The sequence below is a fragment of the Felis catus genome, chromosome A1 (assembly GCF_018350175.1).
Source record: "Felis catus isolate Fca126 chromosome A1, F.catus_Fca126_mat1.0, whole genome shotgun sequence".
Classification (NCBI taxonomy): domain Eukaryota; kingdom Metazoa; phylum Chordata; class Mammalia; order Carnivora; family Felidae; genus Felis; species Felis catus.
This window is the reverse complement of record NC_058368.1, coordinates 37992878-38020186: the sequence shown is the minus strand read 5'-3', so window position 1 is coordinate 38020186 and position 27309 is coordinate 37992878. Positions and strand designations below refer to the sequence as shown.

The following is a 27309-nucleotide window of genomic DNA, read 5'->3' as shown; positions in this document are numbered from 1 at the left end:
ATATTTCTCAACTTTGTCAGAGTGTTGAAAAACTTGGAGACCACTATGGCAAGTTATTAACTGATAGTCAAGATGCTACTAACAACGCTTCTCTCTTTTGCTTTTCAACATAATCATGTAATGTTTTCTTCAAGGATATAAAGGATATGAATACTTTTAAAAAATACGTAAGATCTAATTTTGTATTAGAAATATGCATGTGCCTTAGAAAATAGCTTAGAAATGATAGATGCTACGGTAAGTCTGGAAATTAAGCTCTAAATTTGGTATGTACAGTGAATTAGCATAAGCAAAATTTTTCTAAAAGTCACTTAAGTCAACCATAAAGAACCCCATTAATTAGGCTCAACAGTCAGTTTTTCTTCTGGCATTGAAACATATTGAGATTTCTTAAGATGATTACAGATAAAATGAGTAACCAAGTGATATGAAAATCTGTACTGGGCATTTGAACACAAATTACCCACTGCATTGTGAGATGCTCAATTACAAATCTTGCAGAAGTTGAATTTAATCAACAGAAAGCACTGTTCTGTCTTCCTTTTCATGCCCACTGACTAGCATAAGCTCACTGAGTGATTCACACGTCAGCTTGTCCACCCTACTTAATTCTCTTTGTTCCCTCTATTTAAAGCAATCTAACACATGTAATCATAGTTGCTTAAACATACCTCTGATAAAATTCACTGTAAATATACTGTTTGCCATCTAAATCTTATTTATATCATCAAATTTTGGGGCAATCAATATATATACTAATCTAGTAGAATTACTAACCTAATTTAGTAAAATTTGAAAATATAATAGATAAATGTTTAACAGAAAAAAGTTACTCTCATTCACTATGGAATACTGTATATAATACTTAAGAATGACAGTATTATGACAGGTGAGAGAGTTTACTAGATGTGAACTGATTTATCATGTATAAAATAACTGCCTGATGAAAAACAAGCACAAACAAAACATTTCCTGGGAAGTTGCTCAAGGATTTTTTTTATGTTTAACAAGAAAAATTCCCCTCATTAGAAATTTTCAGCCTAGGTTCCTCAGTGTTAAAGAGGAATTGGTACAAATAATGATGGGTAACATTGAGATGAGGAGACATTCCTTTAGAAAATATCTCTGCCTTATCAAATAATTAAAACCTATTTTTCTTCCTACTCAATTTTGTTTGGCCCATATGAAAATCAAGATGACGATGTGTGAGGATAATTAGATTTCTATGAATAGAACTATATGCCTTCATTAATTAAGTAATTTGATATACAAGTATGTACTGGTTGCCTCCCTGTATTAAGCAATGCGGTAGGTGCTGATGTAGAGACTGAAAAACAAATTGTATTGTTATTTATGTGCTTACATTTACTGTATGGCATCAAACAAGTTTTTAAATACTTATTTATTTTGAGAGAGAGAGTGGGCATGCGCACATGGGGGGAGAGGCAGAGAGAGAAAAGAATCTCAATCAGGCTCCACGCTGTCAGTACAGAGCCCTATGTGGGACTCGACCTCACTGAGCCAAAATCAACTCAGACACTCAACCAAAGGACCACCCAGGGGATCCAGTATTTTTTTTTTAATTTATGGGATTCAGTTGTCTTTTGATATATCTAAATTAAGTCTCAATCAATTAACAATTAATAGATTAGACAGATTAGATAAAATTAGTCCTGTGATAATTGAATGCCTAAATATAGTGTTTGATTCTAATATCTACAATGCAATTAATAACACATGCTTCTCTATGCCGATATCTACACCACAATATTTGTGGAGTTATGAGAGAAATCTTATAGATAAAATCTACAATCTCTTTTCGAGAGTTGAGTCGTATACGCTGTAAAAATTTTGATCCCTGAAGCTGAATAGCTAAATTTTCAGCTCCACCAAGTAAAAATATTTCTGTTCTTTTATATTTATGGAAGCAAAAGCATAAAAAACATATATTGAAAGCCTTATAAACAAACTCTTGCCCTGAAGTTCTAATAAAGTATACATGACTTCACTTTGGAAAAAATAAAGTGCTTTTATCGTGGTATACAACAACCAACGACTTCCCTTTTCAGATATTTTTATCAGCAATCCTTCTGTAAGTGTAGTTAAAAGTGGCCTTCCTTAATGAACAAGTACAAAACATAAAAGTTTTTCTAAAGCAAGCTATACATTGTTTGTTATTTTTCCCCCCTTTACTCAGAGGAAGAATGCAGTTTAAATGAACAAATGTATTTTTAGTGTGAGTGAAGCTTCACATCTCCCCTGCTTCCATCACCACCCCTGGTTGTATTTTTGCCACAAATAGGTGAAGCATGTCCTTGCCAGTCTCTGTAGTGACATCTCCTGGAGAGAGCAAACACAATCATCCTCAGTAATTGCTACTGAACTGTGACTAGGGCACGCTGCTCCATCCACACTTCTGCAATTTTACTGTTTGCTTGCAAAGGACTAAGAGAGCTTTGTGTTTTTTTTTTTCTTTTCTTTTCTTTTTTTCTTTTTTTTTTTTTGGTACTGTGTTGGCATGAATGCATTTTTTTTTAAACAAAAGTACCCTTCCCCCCTCTTAACATTGAGAAGTGGTAGGCAAACTGAATGAATTTGATCGTGACAGATGACAGTATCATTGATGTGAATTCTGTACCCATTCACCTACAATAGTTCTGTGGACTGCTAGATCCCTTTCAAATCAAACAACAAAGGGAGGCTAAGCAGGATTCACGAGGACCTTCGACCTCTCTGTAAAGCTGTGGATTATTTCAATTATTACACTTAAAAACCTATTTATCACACCTACTCCTCATTCTGAACGTAGGGAAGGATAAATTCTCATTTAGAGACCAAACAAGCAAAATATGATAAAATCTGAACATGGGTACTGTTCTGAAATCTGAAAAGGTGCTACTCACTCACAAAATACTTGCCAAAGTTAAATTTCAAATTATGTTCATAACCGTTTACTGTATCAATGAACATATTTGTACTTGAGTGAAATGTGAATATTTCCAATCCCTTTCTCTGAAGTTCTGAAGTGTTAATATGATTATTAAAACTAATAATTAGATTGTGAGATTATCTCTAGAGTTGAGACTTGGCCTCTGTTTTCCTGTAAAGACAGGTACACCATATATCTCCCCAGTCTGTTTCACCTTAATGGATTGGTTTACATCCTGGTTCTAACTGCTGAGTCTATTCCTTTCTGTGACCCCTTTAGAGTCCTGGCATTAGTGCAGTGATTGGCACATGGAAAGAGATCAATGCATGTTTACGAAATTGAGTCAAATGCACTGATTTTAGAATGTGAAACTGACCTTTGAGATGCTGTAAACTTTAGGGAAAAACCATTGCATTCAGATGCATTCATTATTCATAAGGCATTGACATTAGTGTAACAAATGATGTTAAATACATTATACCAATATGCTATTTGTGCGATAAATTAGTTTCATCAATGCCACTTGTTCTTCTGTTCAGTTGGCTTACCAGGCAGAGAACCTAAATTCTGGAGAAGCTCAGGCTCCCCCAGTCAAACAACAATTAGGTCCGATAATGCACTGGACACATCCAGTGAGTTGCAAGGTCATTCATATACTAGACACTTTATATCACTGCTTGGATAAATTGATGGATTTCCTCCAAGGGTAATTTTCAGGATGTGACAAATCAACATCTTAAATAGGTGCCCTAGATAGAGATTTTACTTCCTCTTCTATCATTTCCCTGACAACGTATGGGGTGTCTAAGCACACATTTACACATATTATAACTCACAACTACAAACTATCATGTTTGGATAACCTGGAGAGAAATCCATTTCTTTATAAATAAGAAACTTCTGTTTTCTAACCCCATTAGTTTTTCAGCTTCTGAATAGTCCTACTGTAATTCCTGTAGTCCTTCGTTTCCACCTCTCTTTTATGGTGATTGGGGCTACGGCCATCTCTTTGCCTCTCTGCCTGTGCTATCATTTATGTCCAATCTGAAGATAACCCTGACTGCAAATCTGTTTGTGTCATAGTTATATTTAAGTCCCTTCTTGGTTCATTTTTTCAAATAGAAACTCTAAACCTAGTATAAAATGTCCCCAATACTCCAGCTCTTGTCTATCTTTCTGTGCATCAGAATACTATCTTCCTCTCAGATTACTTAAAGGCAAAAAAAAAAAATATTTTGTATACCTTTAAATAATTTTATCAAAAGTTATTTGTATACTTTTGTAATAGTATGTGGGACCCAATGACAATAAATACAATATACTCTTACAACATGTTTAATCCGTTATCTGCATCACACACATTAACCCATCATAACTACAACAAAACAATTTGAAGTTGGTAAATTTTGTCCTCAACCTTTACAAGTCTTAATTTCACTGCTATTTCCAACCCATAGGACATAAACTTCTTATACAAAGGCTTTGGGCACTGAGTACCTTGCTCATTCTCTAGCTTCCTCTAGTTCAGATGTGATGCATTATCTCCAATTGATTACACAGCCATCAAGCACACACTGCATTCTTGCCCCTCCAAGACTAAGGCCACCATTTTCTCACACTTTAGACTTATTAAAGTTGATTGCATTTCCCAGGTACTTCACATTACACTAAGTATTTTAATTGGAACACTTTAGTCCATTTTTCACATCAATATGATGCATTACTATTATTATCCATAAATTCATAAAATAGATGGAAAGATGTTGAGCACTTGTTCACTGCCACACAGAACAACTTGCGACTGCATGGTCTATAAGCTGAGCCCCAAAGATGCTGTTCTGTACCACTTGGTTGGTGCAGGTCATCAAAGGGACACGACTGCTATTTGACCTATGATCAGGACCCAGACAGTCAGAGGCTCCTTACCCCTACACCCTGTCCTTGGAATATACATTCTACTCACGTTCCCACACTAGGAGACATGACGAAGGTGCAGCTTTGGGAGAGTAATGTGTTGTGGAGACAATGGACACTGAGTACAACACTGAACCCTGTTAAGGCCTCTGTATGAACTCTTAAGATTCTGGTTGACAGATGTGGATGTCTACTTCTCTTGCGGTTGTCTAAGACAGGCCTAGTAGGTAAATTCCCTGCTTATTAAGCCTTCTACCTACCAATATGTATGGGTCTGCCGCTTTCTTCGTTCTCTCCTCACCCTCTGTGTATGGAGGCCAGTTTTTTTTTCTTTTTTTTTACATTTTTTTTGAGAGAGAGAGAGAGAGTGAGAGAGCAAGCATGCATGGGTGGGTGGGGGGAAGGTCAGAGAGAGAGAGCGTGGGAGAGAATGGATCCCAAGCAAGTTCTGTGCTGTTAAGAGCCCTACACAGGGCTCAATCTCAAAAACCACGAGATCATGACCTGTGCTAAAATCAAGACTCTGACACTTAACTGACTGAGCCACCCAGGTGCTCCAGGAGACCAGTTTTGAATTTCACCCAGGTAACCCCCAAAGTTTCAAGCCAACACACTTTCCTGTCAGGAGTGGAGGCATTTAAGGGCAGGCAAAGGACAGCTGTCCGTGGTCAGTGAAGGGAAATGAATCTAATCAAAAAGAATTTCCCTCTTATAAGTTAAAATTTCCTTGAAATCTAAGATATAAAAAGAATATGATTTAACAAGAAATTAAGAACCTCATGAATATAGGAGAAAGAAAAAACATTAAAAAAGTTTAAAAAGTCATAAAATGTAAAAGCAAATACTTCATTAAAGACCAGCACTTAAATTGGCATCTCAGTTGGTCTTTCTACATCAGATTTGTGACAATGAACTCTGGAGAAGTTTTAATAGAATTCCTATTAAGAGACTGGGCAATAGAATGGAAAAATCAAAGGAACACTGCAAGAGATAGGATGATCTGATCTGGTTACAGAACTTGACCTCTTTGTCCTTAGGTCTGAGACATTCTCATTTGGAATTCAGGATCCCTTTTTGGTAAACACTTCTGGTTTTATAGAAAAGGCTTAATCACTAAAATTAGAACAAAATTCACTAATGAGACAGCAAAGTTTAAGGGTAAAAATCAGAGCGATAAAAGGTCAGTCTGACCTCAGACTGGCAGGGAAATCAGGAAAAAAAATTCTATGCTGTATAGTCTTTGTCCTCAGCTCCAATGGTATTCTTAGTGTCAAGCCCGCCATTTCAGAAATTTGCTCTTGAAATTAAGCCATTTCAACATGAAACTGTTGAAACCAGACTTTAAAAGACAAAATGGATATTCCCCTTCCAATTTTTCCACTTTGTCTGTTTTCTCTTTAATCTACTGCTCTTAGAGATCATTGAGGAAGCAGATAATCTTGATTGACTTAGGCTTTAAGTTTTCTCTTTAAGGAAAATTTCAACAACTAAGCATGTAGAATCTATCTCCAATAGTAGTTAGAGAAATATTTGTTCCCTGACTGTCCCTTTAGGTTCAAATGGCTTTCATTTTATGATTGACTATAACTGAATGAAGAAAAACTCATGATAATTTTAATTAAATAAAAAGGGATTTCTCAGTTATTTTGAAAGCAATGCTTTCACTCTCTTTTAAAGGTAAATTCTGTGTATCTAAATTTAGTTGTGTCTTCATAATTCCCAAAGGCATCATCCTTATTAAATCACTATTATTTGTTTTCTTCACATATGAAGAAAAAAGCTTATTGTCCGAGTTACCCATATTTGGAATTGCAAATCTGCACATTTTTTATGAGGCACAATGTGAATTCAGGGTCTTGGGAGAAGTGGCCAAAACAACACAAACAAACAAACAAACAAAAGAAAACACACACACACACACACAAAAACATCCTGCACAGTATTAGCCTCAGACTCTGCACTGAACATTCTGTTGTCATCAGCAATGCATACGGATCAAAAATTAAACAGAATAAGTTTCTTGACAGAATATTGCAGATATTAAAGAGAAGCCTTTCTCTTATTGTCACAGAAAGGAAGTCATACACAAGAACTTACTTATGAAAGAATTGTGATGGAAGAAAATCCTTAGATTATGGCACCCTATTCTACTTTCTGTGCCCCACCTTCCCCCACTACACTTCACTGATATTTTATCGCGAGGTTCCGCTCAATATCAAGGTCAAAGGGCATGGTATAAGAGTTCCATATTTCTATTCCCACCTCCCAATCATTGTCCAGGTGTATGCTACAAGAAAAGGTAGGGTGGAAAAGCTTCTTCATTTGGCCTCTTTCTTAATCATTTGACCATTTGGAAATGTCAAAAAGGAGAGGATTTTTGTGAGTCGGAAAATAGGCTTTATCCATTTGGATTTGTTCCATAATACGTCTTCAGCTCTAGCACCGTAATCTTCTATTTGAATTAGAATTCCATTTGGGAAGGAGAGGGGTGGTGGCGCACAGGGTGTCAGAAAGACTGAAGAATCAGAACAAGACAAAGACGCTGCCTGCTTGTGAAGGTCATGGGGAAACCACACTCAACCTACCTCACTCCTGCCTGATCACAAGCAAACCTCTCCTCCAGGGAGTTTATTGTTGCAGATAATGGGGAGTTCACAAGCAGCTGCTCTGGTGAAATTACAAACAAAAAAGCATTTACTTCCTGTACAAGCAGTTGGATGAAAATGGTATTGAAGCTCTGCTCAGGAAGCTTGGCTGGAAAAATGAGCATTTTGAGACAGAAAAACAGATCTCAAATCAGACAGATACATGCTTCTGCAAACTGAGAGAAGCCGGAAACTTATTTTCCAGGTGTAAGCATTTTGCACTTCTTCCTAGGTGCCTGTAGCTCTGGAATGCATGAGATCATTATTGGGGGCAGAACAAGGAGCCTGTGGGCCTTGTAGCCTCTTTGTCAGGAAATTTTCTAACATTAAAGCCCTGCCATGCAGAAAAATGGTGGATTTACTATTCTGTTTGATTCCTCATGTGTGAAGTTTTTGCTGTGCCCACACTACAAAATTTTTTTTTTTTTTTTTGGCTTAGAAAGTCTCTATAAGAATCGTCTAAAGTCTCTTTTGTGAGCTGAATAAACGGTTCCATTGCTTTCCTACTTGATAGGTTTTCCTCACTTCAAATTTTTGATGAAGTGGTCTTTAGACTCATAATCCCCCCCAGGCCCTTTGTTCTGATCTCTCCATTACCAGTCATCTATTAACTTCCCACCCTCTTCAGCTCCTGGAGTGTTTCTAATTTTCTCAGTCCTTAATCCTCCACTAGAGAGAGATTCCTGCTTTGCAGAAATCCAAATTATGTCATTCATATTGAGTCTTTCCCTGGAGAGGATAAAAGATTTACAGAAAACATGGAGACTGGTATGGAGGGAACTTCTCTCCAAGTCTTACTCTGAAACACACTGTAGTCATTAGCTTCTCTGATTGCACCTCCCCCACTGTCCAGGATGGTCTCTGGCTTCAAATAGGACTCCTTGCACCGAACAGTGTGGCGTCATCAGCAGTGCACAGGGAGCAAAAACTAAAATGATTTGCCATTCACACAGTAAGATTCTAGAGAGAATTTGGCAGATATTGAAGAGAGGCTTTTTCCTATAGTCACCGAAAGTCATAACAGACACAGACCAATATACCTATGAGAGAATATGATGAGATTAAAAAGAAATCCTCTGATTAGAGCACCCACGTTACTTTCTACCTGACCTTCACCCAGTATACCGTGCCAGAAGACTACTCCATAAAACGAATGCCACACATTCTTAATTCAGCAAAGATTGAGAGCTTGCCAAGTGCCAAGGATGGAATGGTATAGCTTACATTAGGTAAAGACACAAAAACACATGGATTCCGATGAAGGGGTTCTTGCAGTCTCAAGGCAATCTCTATTTTCTGGTTACCAATAATCTATTAGAGTACACATTTAGAGCCCCATGTTCTAACGATACATGGATTCCTTTTTTCTTTTTCCTGTAACAGTTTCCTATGAGTATCTTTTTTTTTTTTTTTTTACTAGATTTCCCTCAGGGATCTGATGAACTGATCTGACCCAAGCAAGATGTTAATAAATTATACTGCCAATGTTTGCCTCAATGTATTTTTATATATTTTTAAAATAAGGTAACCTAAGAAGTAATGTCATGAAATAACTGTGAATAGAGAAAGTATGTTTAACTCTTGTTCTTTTGTCCTAAGAGTCTATTCTGAAGCAGCATCCATATGAAATTAGAAATGCAACAACATCACTCACCATGAGGACTTGGTTTCTCGATACAGGTATTCATGCAGGAAAAATTTTTTTAAGACTTTCCAAACCTAAATTTATTAAATGCTAATATTGGAATTTTAGAGCTTTCTGAAAGTGTTCACACCTTTTACAAAAGAAAGAAGTCAAAGCAAAATTGATTAAGCATGGGATTACTAAACTATATTTATTAGGTTTAAAGAATTCCAGATAAATTTAAATCTAATATAGTCCAGATCCATTATGTGTGTGCGTGTGTGTGTGTGTGTGTGTGTGTGCACGCGTGTGTGTACCAGAAGACAAACCATCAGCTCCCGGGTGTTCCCTTGACGGACTTTCAAAGAAAGGGCTCAAGGATGGAGTATCTTTTTTTCTCATGAAAGTCCTATGTATGGTAAAAGCTGCAAACAGATCTGTTAAGTAGAATTAACTCTGTAGAAAAAATAATTCGGTTTTATATAAGCTTTAACTTTTCTTAGAGGCTACCTAAAGAGTTACATAGCATGAAAATTTGGCACTAGGAAATGGAACTTGAAATACAGGATTCTGACAGGGTGCCAGCATTTCATGGAGGCTAAAAGCAACCATTTTATTCAGAAGCTCAGCTTGGTGGTGAGCAACCTAGGACTTTGAAGACTAAATAGGGAAGGTTCATCCTAAGTAGATTTCTTTTCTTTTCTCCAGGATCCCAATGGGCTACTTGAAATATCTACAAGTCGTTCATCCAAACAGCAGTGCATCATTACAAGAACTAATTGCTCATTATTTTTGCAGCCCAGCTTAAAAGCAATACATGAAAGATTTCTCAGAGGGTTTGCGTTTCAATTTTGAAGCCTGGAGTGAAAGGACTTCAACTGTGATCCATTGTGAGAGCTGACTAGCAAATAGAGCCTGTTGCAAACACCCACTGTGCCCCACGTTCTAAAAGAATGCAAGCTTACTGTGTCAGCAGTTGTACCACACACACATGAATGAACTTTCCGAATGACCGTTTTATTATGTGTATCTAAAAATGAGACAAACCCATATGCCTGGGGTTTGGGTCTTCAGAAACGAGGATGCATCAAGACCCGTGGTTTGATTGAGCATGTTACCTTACTTTAGAAAGGATGGTGCCTGTGAGATCAAACTAAGACGGGTCCCTGCTTGTTCTCTATGAATCTGACATGCCTTCATACAGAGGGGATACTAATAGGCTGCTGAGCTATTAATGAAATCCAATTTCAAACCATGTCTCATGGCTAACCATGCTGGTAGGATACAAGAACAACAATCACAGCACTTTTAACAGCCCTTTCAGGTGGACTTAAATAAGAGTAATAGAAAAATCCCATGTTTAACAAAAAGCATTGAATAATGGCACCGGGATCAGGTGGCAAGGTAGTTCATTGTCAACATCTTACAACCTTAGAATATAAGGCTCTATCATGTGTGGGCATTATGTGATTCACGAAACGATGAAAAAAAAAAAAAGGATTGAAATGCAGTGCACTTGATTTTTTTTTTAATTCTTAGGATTATATGACAAAAATGAAGAAACTTACTATTTTTTTACCATAAAATGTCTCAGTGGAATTTCACTAAAGACTCATCTAAAATTTTATATTTCTTATTAACATTTTCTATTAATAATCAAAACTTTTTTCAGCTCAATTATATATAATAAACCATAAATGGTCCTCCCTATTTCTCTATTTGGTAGGGTTTAACACCTGCTTTTATTCCTTTTACTACTATAAATGTTACATATTGTTTATACAAATATTCTTATATTTATCCAATTAATATTTCCAAATATTTATCCACTTTTGGTTTCTTTCTGCCTATCTATTTTATAAACTTATTTGTATTTTATAAATAGAAACACCCTTTACCTTCAACTTTATGATTGCTTACAGGATACATTAAGATCTTTTTCTTAACAGACTATTCCTTTTCAATCCCAGTTTATCTTTAATATTTGCATATATTTGTTGTTTGAAGCTTTCTTTTCTATCTCTGTTGTGTTTTTTTTTTAATTTTTTTAAAACTTTTATTTATTATTGAGAGACAGATAGATCATGAGCATGGGAGGGTCACACAGGAAGACACAGTATCGGAAGCAGACTCCAGGCTCGGAGCTGTCAGCACAGAGCCCAACACGGTACTCGAACCCACAAACTGTGAGATCACGACCTGAGCTGAAGTTGGATGCCCAACTGACTGAGCCACCCAGGAGCCCCTCTATCTCTGTTGTTTTTGTTAGAACTAAAAAGAATCATAGACGTTTTATGTCAAAGAGGTCCCTGAAAATGACTTATTCCAAACCATCATTCCACAGAGCAGAGAAGTGGGTCCAGAGATATTCAAGTACTGGCAATAGGGGTCAACAGCATGTTCCTAATAGATAAATGCTGGGAAGCAAAACTCCTTAGCTCTTTAGCATTACTATTTCTATAATCTAAACCAAAATTTGACAATAAGCACATAATATTTTAAGATATATTGTTTGTTCTTAGTTCAGTGCTCTAGTTTTCCAACTGCTCACTGCTTCTCAAATGAACACCCCTTAAAAACAGATGTCATGGACCTCAGACACAAAAGAAGTCAGGGGTGCCTGGGAAGCTCAGTCGGTTAAGTTTCTGACTCTTGGTTTTGGCTTAGAACATGATCTTACAGTTCCTGGGTTCAGCCCTGTTTCATGCTGGGGATTTTCTTTCTCTTTCTCCCTTTCTCTCTTTCTCCTCTCTCTCTCTCCCTCCCCCTTCCTCCCCTGCATGTGCACATGCACACATGCTCTCAAAATAAATAAACAAAACAAAAAAAGAAGTCAAAATCAGTACATACATATCCAAGAGATCTTTCATGATTCTTTCTCCTTTCTTCACCCAGGATGATTGATTGGTTGAGTGAGTGATATCACCCAGTAGTGAGCATTCCTGATGCCTATCTGAATCAATTCCTGTCTCTGATTACTAATTGGCTTGCCTGCTTTCTCTAATTGCACTTTGTGAGGACTACTTACTGGCCTGCTTTGTGAGCCCATTAACAACTCTGTTCATCCTCAGGGAGGTTAAGGCAGTCACTCAAGGTCATATACCTGTTTAATAGGGAGTCTGGTTTCCAATCCACATGTGACTAAAACCAGTTCCACTCTGAGCTTTGAAGGCTCACAAGGCACACTGCTGCTGAGAAAAGCTGAATTAACTCTCTGAGGGACAAGATAAAAGCTTAGAATTTAGCAAAGCAGCAATGATTGAATAAGTAGATATTTTATGCTTATTTTTTCACAAGCCTGGTTCAGGTTAGAGAAAGAAAACATGAGATTTGGAGTCAACTAGCCAGGAGTTTCAGTCCTACCCTTGCTGACTTGTGATCCTTTGTATCTGAACTCTCATAGCTTCTGTATTTTCCCACTTTGATATATACACGGGTTCTTTGTACATACTGTGTTCTCCATGAAGGCTACACAAGTGGCTTCTTAAATTAATGAAGAATATATTGTTCTCTTCATCGCTTAGCAAAATTCAGTACATTTCACAGTATAATTATCAACACACACCAATGAAAAGTTCCTCAGGATTTCTACTCTATTCTAGTTTAAAAATACGTATTTGACTGCTTCTACTGATCAAGGCTTGAAACTTAAGAATCAACTTAAATTCTTAGTTTTTCTTGTATAACATGTAGCTGGTAAACAGATTTTGCTCATCATATGCCCATGATATCTCTCACATCCACCTGCCTCTTCCTTTCCATTCTCATTGCCTCTTTCCTTAGTGAGATGCAGGCTATAAACATAAATTTCTTTACTTCGGTGGCAGGGGGGAGAACTTGGTACCAGCAGCTTCCCGAAACGCATTTTTAAGACACCTTCCTTTCAACTGAAGTAGTATTCTTGGGTTACAGTTTAACCATAGCATATCCAGTATCGCAAGATTTTACGAATTCTGCTTCAGCTTTAGCTTCTAAACTTTTTATTGTTTCTGATGTGGTGAACAGGAGAAAGCCAAGAACGAACCTGCAGAAGTCAACTTAAACTTTTCAATCTACCTTTATAGTAGATAAAGTATAGTTCTGGAGTGTCTCATGAGAAACTTTCTTTTGTCACAATGCTAACTGATATAGATCTATGTTGTCACAGGTTTCATGATGTAGAACCAATCAGATGCATACTCAGAAGAAGTGAGGTTTCCCTGACATCATCTTTCTTGGTAAAACTGTATTAGTCATCCTTTTTAAGAATTCAACATCATATCCTCTAAACGATTCTAGAATTTTACAAGTGACTTACACTTGGTCTTGGTCTCAATGAGCTTGGTCTCAAGCTCTCATATCAACAGTTAACACTGTATAAGAAGAATATTCTCTATTCTCAATTTTCTAACTTTTCTTGAGTTCTCAAATGTTGGTGGCTATTGTTCTTTGAGGTAAGGGTTCTTTTTTTGCCATTGGTCTTTATTTTTGTTGTTGTTTTTAGATTCTGCCTTTAGATAATATTTTTTCCAAAATTAAAAACTTGATTTCATTTGGTAAGTCTTCATTGAGAGAGAATTATGTATTTTAGATATTTTCTAGTTTCTATACTTTAATAATCATTCTGTTCAAAATAGGTATTTTGAACTTAGTTAAATTCAATGATTTTCCCTTAAAATTTTTGTAAGACTAGAGTTATATTTGGCTTACCTTTTACATATATTTTATTTTAGTCACATACATTTCTTTGCTAAGTGTCCTGCTTAAAAACATTCTCCTTTTCCTCATTAGCCTTCTGATTTATCACAGTCTTTGCTGCAGCCATTCTTTTTACATATTTCCTTTTCCCATCTTTGATTCATTCATGGTTAAGAGGACATGCATTTTCTTAGCTATTTCTTAGCATCCTTAAGCTAACTTTTTTCCTTTGAAAGTCTCAGAACCTACAAATACTGTTTTCTGTTGAATTTCTACTACTACCTAGAAAAAGAAGAGCACACTGCTTTTGTTTTTAAAATAGGCATTTATCAAAATTATTAGTAAACCAGATTTTGATAAGAAATATTTACACTTACTCCTTTCTTTACCCTTCTCTATCCCATCTCAAGGATGGGCAGTTTAATCTGATTGGTCACATCCTAGGACAAAGATAATGCAATTTTCATTATCTGGGATTCCCATAATTTAATCCATGATATTTATGTCTTTGCATACAAGCTTCAGGGTAGAAAATGGATTAATGTTCTTTTGAGAGTCAAACATCTCCCTCTTGTCTCCTGTGATCCAGGATGCTTTCTTCTCATAATTTTTCTGTTCACTTTGGGTGTTAGCTGTGGAAAAGGAAAAGCTAGGGAAGGTTTGAGTCTAAATCAAGTTTTCTCATTCACTGTTTCCTGCACAGAGATTTAGGTACAAGCATAAATTATCAAGTGTTACCTTTATCAAGTGTTACCTTACTTTCATTTCTGCTTATCCCTTTTGGTTTTTAGCTTTGCAAAAAGATCTCTGGAGAATTGGGAGTGGCGACCAATCATTCTGTTATTCCTGTTTTTTTTTCCCCCATCCCATAATGCTATTAATTACCCTAATAATTGTCTTTATTTTTACCACTGCAATGGCAAGTATGATTCGGAATATGTATTTAATCCCAAAGCTAGGCATTAATAGCTGTTGAACTTTAAATGATTAGTTTCTCTTTTTTTCCCCTCACTCTTTGTAGAATAGCTTGATTCTAGGATAACCTACCTGAGAAACAATCTGTTCAATAGCTATCTGTAACCCTCAGAAATGTGTATCTTGGATTACAGTTTCTGAAAATATGTTGACTAATGTATTTAATGCATAGGGCATGACAGTACTTCTTTTGTGGGTGCTCCTGTAGTTTTGTGGGTGCTCCTGTAGTTTCTTTTGTAATATTTTTAATCAAAACTCTGTAGCAATATTAGAGTGTCCTAAATGTAGCCTTCTAAATGAATCCAGGTTGTTACTTCGCTATTTATAATTCCAGAACTAGAACTTAGAACACATGCATCAGTCCCAATAGTTTCCAGTTTCTCCTTCTGTGTGTCCTCTTAGTGCAAAAATACCAGTACCTAAATATAATTCTCAGTGTTCCACTTCAGCTAAGTTGCTTTAGCAGAAAAAATATTAGCTTTCACATAAGTTTTTTTCTTTTTCTTTTTTTTTTTAGTCTTGTTCTTCCTCACAGTGTGACAGTTTGCTTTGTCAGGGAATAGATCTTCTTCATTTGGGAATACACCACACTATGTTTCCATCCTTTGGCAGTGCTTTAAATTTAGATACAATTTATAATAACACTCAAGAGGAGTCTATCCTTTAAAGGAAGGATGGAATGCAAACCACGTACATATAAAACATGCACCTGGGTCCCCAAGCTGCATTCTTTTCCAGGGTTCTTATCTGTGCTCAGGGAAAAATCTAGAGCTGTAGGCCTTGCTTTGATTCACAGGGCAAAGAGAATAGGAACTTCAAAGAAGTAATTCCTAATCTTGCTCATCACAATGTTCGTTATTCACAAGGATTACAAAGGGAGTGTTCTCCACAATGTCCAAACTTCCCACAATAGACTTGTGAATGCAGCACCTACTTCAGTGTTTTGTTTTACTATCAGAGAGATGTGGCTTTTGTACTTTGCCCTCACCCTTTGAGCATAAGCCACAGTGAGTTTTCAGGTCTGCCTTCTGGGTTATTTCAAAGGAAGCAAGGCTTTGGGGCAATTTAGTGCTGCTATCCTCTGGCTTCCTTCTGGGACCCAGGCTGAAGAAGCAACACTGCCCACAATATGTTTTTCTCATGGTGGAGAATGAACATATAAAAAGGTTGGGTTCTGAAAGCACTAGCCTGCATCTTACACTGCCACTTTCTCTTCTCCATCTTATATTCCATCCATCAGAGAAGGATCTGGATAAAAACTCAGCTAACTAATGGAAGCCAAAGTAACACCACATGACAAAGGCCCTGGATGTTTGCTTGCTTTTCAGAAAGGGAGTAAAAAGAGGGAAACAGTAATATAATCGATAATAGATAAAATAGAAAGGGTTACTATGAATTTCTAACATAAAAGAAATAAAGATCATGTAAATAGCACTCATTGCTATATAAGGATGCTCTCTTCTCTCTCATTGGATTCTCCCTTAGAAGTGAAGTATTCTTGTACAATAATTGAGAAGTTGAAGAGGTGAAGTTATTAACTGAAAGCTATCATCATTCCCACTTCATTACAACATTTCTGGATCCTGAATATCTTGATATAGGTCAAAATAGCCCATTCTTACACCCCACTAGGCACCCTTAAGCAAAACACACGTAGGACAGAGAAAGATACTATGTGCTTTTTGGCTTCATGGTACCTTGACTTAAAAACTCTTTGCAGACACAGGTTTAATTTTTCCCTTTGTGTTATGTGCAGCATACTTCATAACTAGTGGCAATTCATCATAGAAAAATTCTAGATGGGTTAAATTAGGATTTTGTTTGTTTACACACAAAGGGCAACTGTAGAAGGGCAATGTGTACATGTTCACACATCTCTATTAAGAAAGAACACAAATGAAATTAAGAATGTTGAAAGTGTTTTGCAATCACTCAAGTCTATGTAGTCTTTGGGAAGTTTGGACATTTTTTTTTAATTTTTTTTTTAACATTTATTTATTTTTGAGACAGAGAGAGACAGAGCATGAATGGGGGAGGGGCAGAGAGAGAAGGAGACACAGAATCGGAAGCAGGCTCCAGGCTCTGAGCCATCAGCCCAGAGCCTGACGCGGGGCTCGAACTCACAGACCGCGAGATCGTGACCTGGCTGAAGTCGGACGCTTAACCGACTGCGCCACCCAGGCGCCCCGGAAGTTTGAACATTTTTAAGGATTATGTGTCTTCCAGTTTGAAAACCAACTGTATATTGAGAAATTAGAAGTTGAAAATTATGATCCTCAAGTCGATGGTTAAAAGTAGTTAGCAAATGTCAACATTTGTTTGTTACTTATAGAAAATTTAGAAAACTAGAAATACTAGAAATAAAATGTTAACTTAATGAATGACTTATTAAAAATTACCAGTAAACCTATGCCTGAAGAATACTGAGTTGAAATAAGAACGTAGCCCTTTCCACCATGTATATTCAGTCTTGTATTAGAGGCCCCGGCCAATGAAATAAAATCAGAGACAAAAGTTCATAGGAGTCATAAGAAGAAATAAAAACTTCTTTGCTTTTGGTGCACCTGGGTGGATCAGTCGGTTAAAGTCCAACTCTTGACTTTGGCTCAGGTCATAATCTCACGGTTCATGTGTTCAAGCCCCGTGCCAGGCTCTGTGCTGATAGTGCAAAGCCTGCTTGAGATTCTCAGTCTCCCTCTCTCTCTGTCCCTCCCCTGCTTGTGCATGCTCGCTCGCACATTCTCGTACTCTCTCTCTCTCTCTTTCCAAATAGATAAACTTAAAAAAAAAAACTTATTTACCTTTAATTGACTGCATAGAAAATCCATAAACTCATATATACAAACCATTTGAATTATTAGGATAATTATGCATGTTGGCTAGCTAAAGATTAGCATACAAAAATAATTATCATTCTTTGGAGACAAAGATCCTACTCATAACTGAGAATAAAATCAAAATATAGCTAGCAAAAGACATAGAACATTTCTTAGGAAATAGTTACAGAAATTATGGAAAGACATAAAGTCAGCTTAATTGTTAATGGACTAAAAGACTCAATGAAATAATACATTCAATCATCTCCTAAATTGATCCACAGAGTAGCAGAATTTATTCTAGCATAGATATTCTATAAATATACAAAAATTAAAATATTGTAATATTGGTGAAGAGTAGGGGCAATCATTAAAAGAGAAAAAAATTTAAATTAGATCAATCAGATGTAAAAACTTGCTAAAAGGCAGGAGTGGTATTAGAAATCATTGAAGTAGGGTTAATCAACTAGAACACATTAAATGTTTTGTTTTAAACACAATTAGCAATGTCAGAAGGAGATTATGTTAAAACACATAATACAAATATTAATACTCAGAACTTTTATAAATCAAACTCATTTAAACCACTCAGTTTCCAATACCAGAAAAAAACAATTAGCTTGGATTAGTATTATTAAAAAGGTGACAGATTATACTTGAAAGTTTTCATGTTGATAACCAATGTCACCCAGGCAGTTTGCAAATAAAAGTTAAGATAGTGACCCAAACTTCTCTGGTACATCATTAAACAAAACATTAAAATCTATACTTGCATTAGAAAGAGGAAATAAGCATGGACCTATAAATTTCATATTTTGTTCTGCCTCTCATAGCATTATAATATGGCCATATATTGACATAAATAGCTGTCTAGACTTTGTGTTAGAACAACTTTTGCCCAAGTGTTCATCTACCCATGAATAAAGATGTAGTATAGAGATTACTCAGCCATAAAAAAGAATGAAGTCTTGCCATTTGCAATGACATGGATGGAGCTAGAGAGTATAATGTTAATGAAATAAGTCAGTCATAGAAAGAAAAACACCACATGATTTCACTCATGTAGAATTTAAGAAACAAAAGAAACGAGCAAAGGGGAAAAAAAGAGAGGCAAACCAAGAAACAGACTCTTAATGATAGAGAATTGATGGTTACCAGAGGGGAGATGGTTGGGGGATGGGTTAAATAGGTGTTGGGGATTAAGGCGTGAACTTGATGTGATGAGCACCTGGTGCTGAATCACTACATGAACGAAGTGAAACTAATATTACACTGTCCCTTAACTGGAATTTAAACAAAAACTTAAAAAAAACAAAACAAATTTTAATCATTACCAAATAAAGACATGTTGTGAAATTGAAAAAGTAGTATTTCACCATTAATACTCTAAATTTATAAAAGTTCTTAATTAAAAGGCTTTCTTATTGGTTAATATTTTATACTTGTTACACAACCACACTCGCCACCAGAAAACCATTCTGGATTTACACAATCAGGCTTTCTGTTTATCATGTTCCTACTTCTCTCTTCTACTAAACAGAGGAGTTAAAAACACAGCACATGCAAACTCTCACAGAAGATGCTATAGAATTCTCAACATCATCCTGCGTTGTACAAGCCCATCCCCTAGAATGTTTAGATTGCCATTGGCGACCCTCAGTTCTGACTGCCTAAACCCTGGCTTGCCCTGAATTGGCCATCTGAAAACCGCTAGTCTGTGGGCTCAGTTTGGTCCAGGACCTGGGCCAAAAAGCATCCAACAGCTCTACATATTTGGATTTGTCTCTTTGCTCATAGGCCAGGCTTGACAATATTCTGCAGTCCCTAACCTGTAATCTGGGGTGCTAGCACTAAGCTAATAACGTCCCATTTTAAAATATGCTACAGGGGCGCCTGGGTGGCTCAGTCGGTTAAGCATCCGACTTCAGCTCAGGTCATGATCTCATGGTCCGTGGGTTCGAGCCCCGCGTCGGGCTCTGTGCTGACAGCTCAGAGCCCGGAGACTGCTTCGGATTCTGTATCTCCCTCTCTCTCTGACCCTCCCCCATTCATGCTCTGTCTCTCTCTGTCTCAAAAATAAATAAAACATTAAAAAAATAAAATAAAATATGCTACAGTATCCCATGCTCCCTTTTTTTTTTTGTTCCCATCCTTATTGGGCTTCCATTTGCATATCAACCTAATTTCCCATTGTTGTCATAACCCACCCTGAGTCACAGTTTACTTTGTCCATTTCTATATCCATCATGGAAAGTGAACTTTGCATTCAAATGCTTGCCTCTAACGTGAGCTCTGATTTAACCCCAGTTAAATTTTGCAAAACCACTGTGAGAAGGTGGAGGAGGGTCAGTAAATACCCTCCATCTTGAGAGGGCACTTTAGTTTTTTATTTTATATTTTTAAAGTTCATTTATTTATTTTGAGAGAGAGCCCACAAACAGGGAACAGGCACAGAGGGAGAGAATCCCAAGCAGGCTCTCACTGCCAGCTCAGAAGGCACTTGAACACCAAACTACAAAGCAAGCCCGCTCCACACCATTTAGAATTTTACTCAGGGTAACTTACTGATAAGGAGGGGGACGAGTGAAGAATCCAGAGCCCTACGCAACTATTCAACGCCAAGCCCCGCCCTCAACCCAGAGCTTTTATAGAGTGAGGGGCATGGTGGTGAGGCCACGGAGCTGTTATCTGAAGTGGAGACTTCTGTGCACGATCATCTGTACTCATTATCTAAAGTGGTGCTATCTGTGCGTCAGAGGGGAGACCAAGATAAAGGGCCAAAGATGAAGTAGTGTTGTCAGCACTCCTACAACCACTCTTGGAAAAGGATGCCTTCTCAGACTATCTACTCTGGGGTTTTTATTATCATTAATATAGTTGACACACAGTGTAATGTAAATTATCTTCCAATATATAACGTACCGATTACACAAGTCTATACTCAATACCATGCTCACCACAAGTGCACCTACCGCCCGTCGCCATATGATGCTATTACAATACCGTTGACTATATTCCCTATGCTGTTTTTTTAGCCTCACGATGTATTCACTCCACAACGAGAAGTCTGTACCTCCCGCTCCCCTTCACTCGTTTTGACCATCCTCCTACCTCCCTCCTCTCTGGCAATGACCAGTTCTCTGTATTTATCGGTCTCTTTCTGCTTTTTGCTTTTTTTTTTTTTTTAAGATTCCACATGTAAGTGAAATCATATGGCATTTGTCTTTCTCTGACTTATTCCATTTAGCATAATGTCCTCTAGGTCTATCCATGTTGTCGCAACTGCAACTGGCAAGATTTCATTCTTTTTTATGGCTGAGTACGATTCCATTGTGTGTGTGTGTGTGTGTGTGTGTGTGTGTGTGTGTGTATATATATATATATATATATATATATATATATATCACAACTTCTTTATCCATTCATCTATTGATGGACACTTGAGTTGCTTCCATATCTTGACTATTGTAGATAATCCTGCAATAAACATAGGGGTGCATATATCTTTTTGGATTAGTGTTTTCATTTTCTTTCCATAAATACACAGAAGTAGAATTATTGGATCATATGTGATTTTAATTTTTTAATTTTTTTAATGTGTAGTTTTTTTTTTTAATTTTTTTTTTCAACGTTTATTTTTGCAACAGAGAGAGACAGAGCATGAACGGGGGAGGGGCAGAGAGAGAGAGGGAGACACAGAATCGGAAACAGGCTCCAGGCTCCGAGCCATCAGCCCAGAGCCTGACGCGGGGCTCAAACTCACGGACTGCGAGATGGTGACCTGGCTGAAGTCGGATGCTTAACCGACTGCGCACCCAGGCGCCCCAATGTGTAGTTATTTTTGAGAGAGAGAGACAGAGGGTGAGTGGGGGAGGGGCAGAGAGAGAGGGTGACACAGAATCTGAAGCAGGCTCCAGGCTCTGAGCTGTCAGCACAGAGCCCCATGCGGGGCTCAAACTCATAGGCTGTGAGATCATGACCTTAAGCCAAATCCGGCCACCTAACCGACTGAGCCACCCAGGCACCCCATGATTTTAATTTTTGAGGAACTTCCGCACTGTTTTCCCTAATGGCTGAACCAATTTACATTCCCAGCAACAGTGTGTGAGGAATTCTTTTTCTCCACATCCTTGACAACACTTGTTGTTTCTTGTCTTTTTGATGTAAGCCCTTTTGAAAGGTATAAGGTGATATCTCATTGTGGTTTTTGATTTGTATTTCCCTGATAATTACTAATGTTGACCATCTTTTTCATTTGTCTGGTAGCCATCTGTATATCTTATTTGGGAAAATGTCTATTCAGGTTCTCTACCCACTTTTTTTTAAATTTTGTTAATGTTTATTTATTTTTGAGACAGAGACAGAGCATGAACGGGGGAGGGTCAGAGAGTGGAAGACACAGAGTCTGAAACAGGCTCCAGGCTCTGAGCTGTCAGCACAGAGCCTGACGCGGGGCTCGAACTCACGGACCGCGAGATCATGACCTGAGCCGAAGTCGGACGCTTAACCAACTGAGCCACCCAGGCGCCCCTCTGACCACTTTTTTAATTGGATCGTTTGGAGGTTTTTGTTTGTTTTGTTTTGTTTTGTTTTTGGTGTTGCATTTTATAAGTTCTTTATATATTTTGTGTATTAACCCCTTATTGGATAGACCATTTGTGAATGTCTTCTCTCATTTAGCAGGCTGTCTTTTGTTTCACTGGTGGTTTCCTTTGCTGTGCAAAAGCTTTTTATTTTGGTGTAATCCCAATAGTGTATTTTTGTTTTTGTTTCCCTTGCCTAAGGATATATATATAGAAAAATGTTTCTATAGGCCAACATCCAAGAGGTTGCTAATTTTTATTCTAGGCGTTTTATGGTTTCAGGTCTCACATTTACGTCTTTAACCCATTTTGAGTTTGTTTTTGTGTGTGGTGTAAGACAGTGCTGAGACTACTACTCTCACATTGTGGTTTGTCACCAAACTATTAGTAATCACATTTTGGAGCTAGACCTTCCTCTGTAAAGTACTATATCTCCTCCCCTCCTTGTTTTGGCTTATTTTCCTCTAGTAGAAAACTCATCGTGTACAATGTGGATGGAACTAAAGGGTATTATTCTAAGGGAAATAAGCCAGTGAAAGACAGATATCATACGATTTCACTCACATGTGGAATTTGAGAAACACAACAGATGAACATAGAGGAGGGAAAAAAATAAGATGAAAACACAGAGAGTGGCAAACCAAAACAGACTCTTAAATACAGGGAACAAACAAGATTCCTGGAGGGGAGGTGGGTGGGGGGAAGGGCTAAATGAATGATGGACATCAAGAAGGGCACTTTTTGGGATGAGCACTGGGTGTCATTTATAAGAGAGGAATCATTCATTGAGTTCTACTCCTGAAGCCAAGACTACACTGTATGTTAACTAACTTGATTTAAAAACAAAAAACAAACAAACAAAACCTCATCATGAGGGTTTCATCACTATTTGTCAAAAAGGTCCGTGTGAGCTTTGAATTCACACTTTCTTGGAGCCAATACATTAGGAAACCGAAATCAATAGATCAAAGCAAGCATTTGACAGGCGCCTGGGTGGCTCACCTGTTTGAATGTCCAACTCTTGGTTTCAGCTCAAGTCATGATCCCAGGGTCGTGGGATTAAGCCCCGCACTGGGCTCTGTCCTGAGCATGGAGTCAGCTTCAGATACTCTCTCTCTCTGTCTCTGTCTCTCTCTCTCTCTCTAAAAAGATAAATAAATAAAATGCATTTGAAAATTAATGATTATGATTACTTTACTGAGCAAATTGCTTTGAAGATTATGAGAGCTTTGTTCATAAATGCAGTAGAATGAGCATCAGATTAAAACCTAGCTGCTCGTGAGTTGGTAAAATTGTGGAAGTGACAGATTCTGAGACCCATATCCTTTTCTGTAAAATAGAAACAATTAGGACAATTGGTTTCTTAGCTTGTTGTAGAGACCGATAAGAACGTTGAAAGTGTTTTGTTAAGTTCTCTGCAAATGTTATAAAAAGTAGTAAGTGCCCTGCTGCATTAAATATAATATTCTGTTCAAACATTTTGCCATTAAAAAAAATAAGAAAGTAAACAAATCACAATTGTCATCAAATTTTAAACTGTACTTTGTAATGAAATTTTATAATGAAATTATATATTTCCAAATTCTATTTAATAGAGGAACTTGGTCTATTCTATGTGTGCAATACGTTGATGGCAGTGTGTGACCAAAATGAATCAAAGAACCTGAGCTGACCACCTTAAGGGTAAGCCAGAGCTACTAGCTTTCACCCACATCTCTGATCAGTGCCAACTAGCTCAGGATATTAATGCTAGGAGATTCTCTTGCCTTTAGTGTATGTTATCAGACTTAAGCCAATGTGGAGCAAATGATAAATAAAATATTGCTTTTTTTTTTCATTTTAAAAATGTTTACTGAGTAGCTACTACATGCAAAGCTCTATTCTAGGAACCAAATAATGCTGCTGCCTTCTATGGGTATAGGATGTATCTCAGGAGACAGACTAGAAACATCTGAAAAAACAAATATGGTAGAGTCTTGTTAAGGATTATCAATTGTACTGAGTACACACCATACAGAGATTTACATTTTCCAGCCTCCCATTCAGTGATAATGGGGACATGTGACTGGGTGCTGTCTAATGGGAAGGATTGATGTATGCCACTCTCAAACCTAGCTATGACAAACCCTGCATTTTTTCTTCTGTCTCTCTCTCTCTCTCTCTCTCTCTCTCTCTCTCTCTCTCGATGCTAATTCACTGACATAATGGTGAATACCTTAGAAAATAGCAGAGGTACATGAAGGAAGAATCCATGACCCAAGTGTCAAAGCTTGGAGCAGAACCTTTTGACAAGAGTCAAAAGTATAATGTGAATGAGAAGTCAGTTTTTACTGAATTAAACTGATATGTTTTTGTTGATCATTTGTTATAGGAGCTATAGAGTTAATTAAACTCACTAATGCAAATGTACAACTTATTGGCGGGTAGTCATATATACTGTGAAAAAAATAAAGGTAAGAGGATATATAGAAGAAGGAAGTGCTACTATAGATAATATAATCAGAAAAGGCCTCTTCAGTTTGTTAAAGGTTGAAGAGGGAGGTGAATAAAGTGAGGGAGAAAATTATATGTATATTTGGGGTATGGACATTCTCAAAGTACATAACACCTACAAACACTCTGAAGCAAAACTGTAATTGGCTTTTTTTCTCAATTTTTTTTTTTTTTTTTTTTTTTTTTTTTTTTTTTTTTTTTTTTTTTGGGACAGAGAGAGACAGAGCATGAACGGGGGAGGGGCAGAGAGAGAGGGAGACACAGAATCGGAAACAGGCTCCAGGCTCCGAGCCATCAGCCCAGAGCCTGACGCGGGGCTTGAACTCACAGACCGGGAGATCGTGACCTGGCTGAAGTCGGACGCTTAACCGACTGCGCCACCCAGGCGCCCCTGTAATTGGCTTTTTTGAGGAACTGAGGAAGGAAATATAGTTGGAAAAGTTGGAAAGAGAGTTAGGGCAGGCCATTTGCAGGCCACGATAGGATTTGATTTGAAATTAAGAGAAGAATTCATCAGAAAATTTCCATTAAGGTCATAATAATGGATAACAAAACTATAGTCCAACTAAAAATACTTTTCAAGTACTAAGTCAAAGTACATATTTGATCTATAGGAGCTCTGTTTTTCGCAGCATTTTCTGGTAGTATCATCTTTAATATTAACTCATCCGTTCACATTGGTTCATAATGCTGCAATATTGTATAGATCTTTGTTACTTATGTCATATTGTCCTTCTCCTGAGTGGTAACGTTGCCATAGAATCTTGGTGTGTACAAATTGTTAAAGCGCTCATGCCTGCATCATATAATACTTGTTAGATCATTTTGACCGACAATCATTAGCTACTTTTCTATTATCTGGGGGATCGTTAGTTGTATACCTTTATACTGGATATTCCTGTATATTATGATATCAATAGCAACTAAGCAACCAATACATGTAGATTCATTTTACTCTAAATCCACAATATTCTTTTTTAAGCAAAAACATAAGCAACAGAATCTATTATTTGATTGCTTTAGAAAACCTAACAACATTAAAAATAAAGGGATTGTTCAAGGTCCAATATATTATAAATGACTGCATTGGCTGCAGATCTAATTTCTTCTTAGGTCCAAAGTATTCAGTTGCTTTAGTATAATTCAAATGAAGGGAATTTTTATATGTGGAAGAAAGAAAATATTTTTCAAGCAATATAACTGATCGTTTTAAATTTACGATCATCTACAGATTTCTATTACATTTTAAGCACTAAAAGAGAACAACTCCAATTTTTGAGAATAACTATATTTTTATTACTTAAAATTTGCAGTGAGAAACAAAAGGAAATTATTACTGTGAAAGTAGTGCTGGTCATAAATGACTATCTTCATTTACTGCTGCACATCAAGATAAAAATCATCACTATCAGAATACTTTTTATAAACAAAGTAAGACTTTATCAAGAGATTTAAAAAGGATGAAATATATAAAGGAAATTTCTAATATAATAGTTCAATTATGGATTAGCGTTCCATAAATTGAATGTTTAATCCACCAATTAAAGGCACCAATCTTGTAGGAAAATGATTTAACTCTTCTGTTCCAGTTTTATAGTAATAAAAGAAAATATGAAAAACTGCCACCTAGATTAATAATAATAATAATAATACATTGGTCTTAATGAGATAAGGTTTAAGATGTCATTAAAACCTCCTCACAACAAACATATTACAGTATATCATATATTTTCTCTAAAATTGCAATATTTAAGTGGAAATAGATATTCCAGTTTACTCTTTGAAAATTATCTTAAATCAAAAAATTAAATGAAAAGGGAAAGGATTAAGTCTACATTTTATAATAATTATTCAATACTATTAGGAAACATTCTACCTGGACTCTGTCAATATTATAAACCTAAGTGAAGAAAAATAACCACTTCCAATAATCACTATTAGAAATTAAGATTAGTTGGAATGCTTCAGAAATGCTTTATAAAATAATTATTACTTATTACTTTTCACTTACAGTTTTGAAAAACATGATAGAAGTCTATTTACAATGTTCTGGCATTTTCAATCGTGTATCATGACAAAATTAATCCAATTTGTTCTGGTTGTCATCCTCCATTGTTACCATAAAATATACAAATAAACAAGTATGACTCAACAGTAAAGGGTTCAATTTGAAAACTACAGAATTTCTTAATGACTTTTCAATATCAACAATCTTCAGTAGCTTTTGTTTACTCAACAAAACCCAGAAATGTAATTGGGTTCTAATGCACTCAAACTCATCATCTGAAATAATTACCATTAAGAGAATAGTTTCCAGTCTTTCGGGTTTTACCTTATTTTCTGATGCTATAAATAACCCAGTGCCTTGCAGTGAGTAGGAAGTGGACAGCATTTTCTGAATGAATGCATATATTAACAAACGAAGCTATACTTTTGCAAGAGAGCAAATAACTTTGGCTATGGTTTGAACAAATAAAGGTTTTGAACGTGACACAACCTAACAAAGAAAGTGTCTCTTTGAGAAGAAATGCTTTTTATCTGTGAAATATGTATAATTAGCTATAAAAGAATCTCACTTTGATCTTAGGCTTAAAAAAGGGGTATGTTTTGGGGTCCCTGAGCAGCTCAGTCGGTAAGCGTCCGACTTCAGTTT

General features: G+C 36.7%; 1 long non-coding RNA gene across 2 annotated transcripts in view; it reads right to left on the bottom strand.

Moving 5' to 3' along the window:
• LOC123384387 overlaps nucleotides 1-20704 on the bottom strand; it is a 150009-nt gene extending 129305 nt beyond the window's left edge. For both annotated transcript variants that reach the window (XR_006595413.1, XR_006595416.1), the window contains exon 1: nucleotides 20146-20704. This is a non-coding gene — a long non-coding RNA (uncharacterized LOC123384387). The remainder of the gene's footprint in view (nucleotides 1-20145) is intronic.
• Between the last annotated feature and the right edge of the window lie 6605 nt (nucleotides 20705-27309).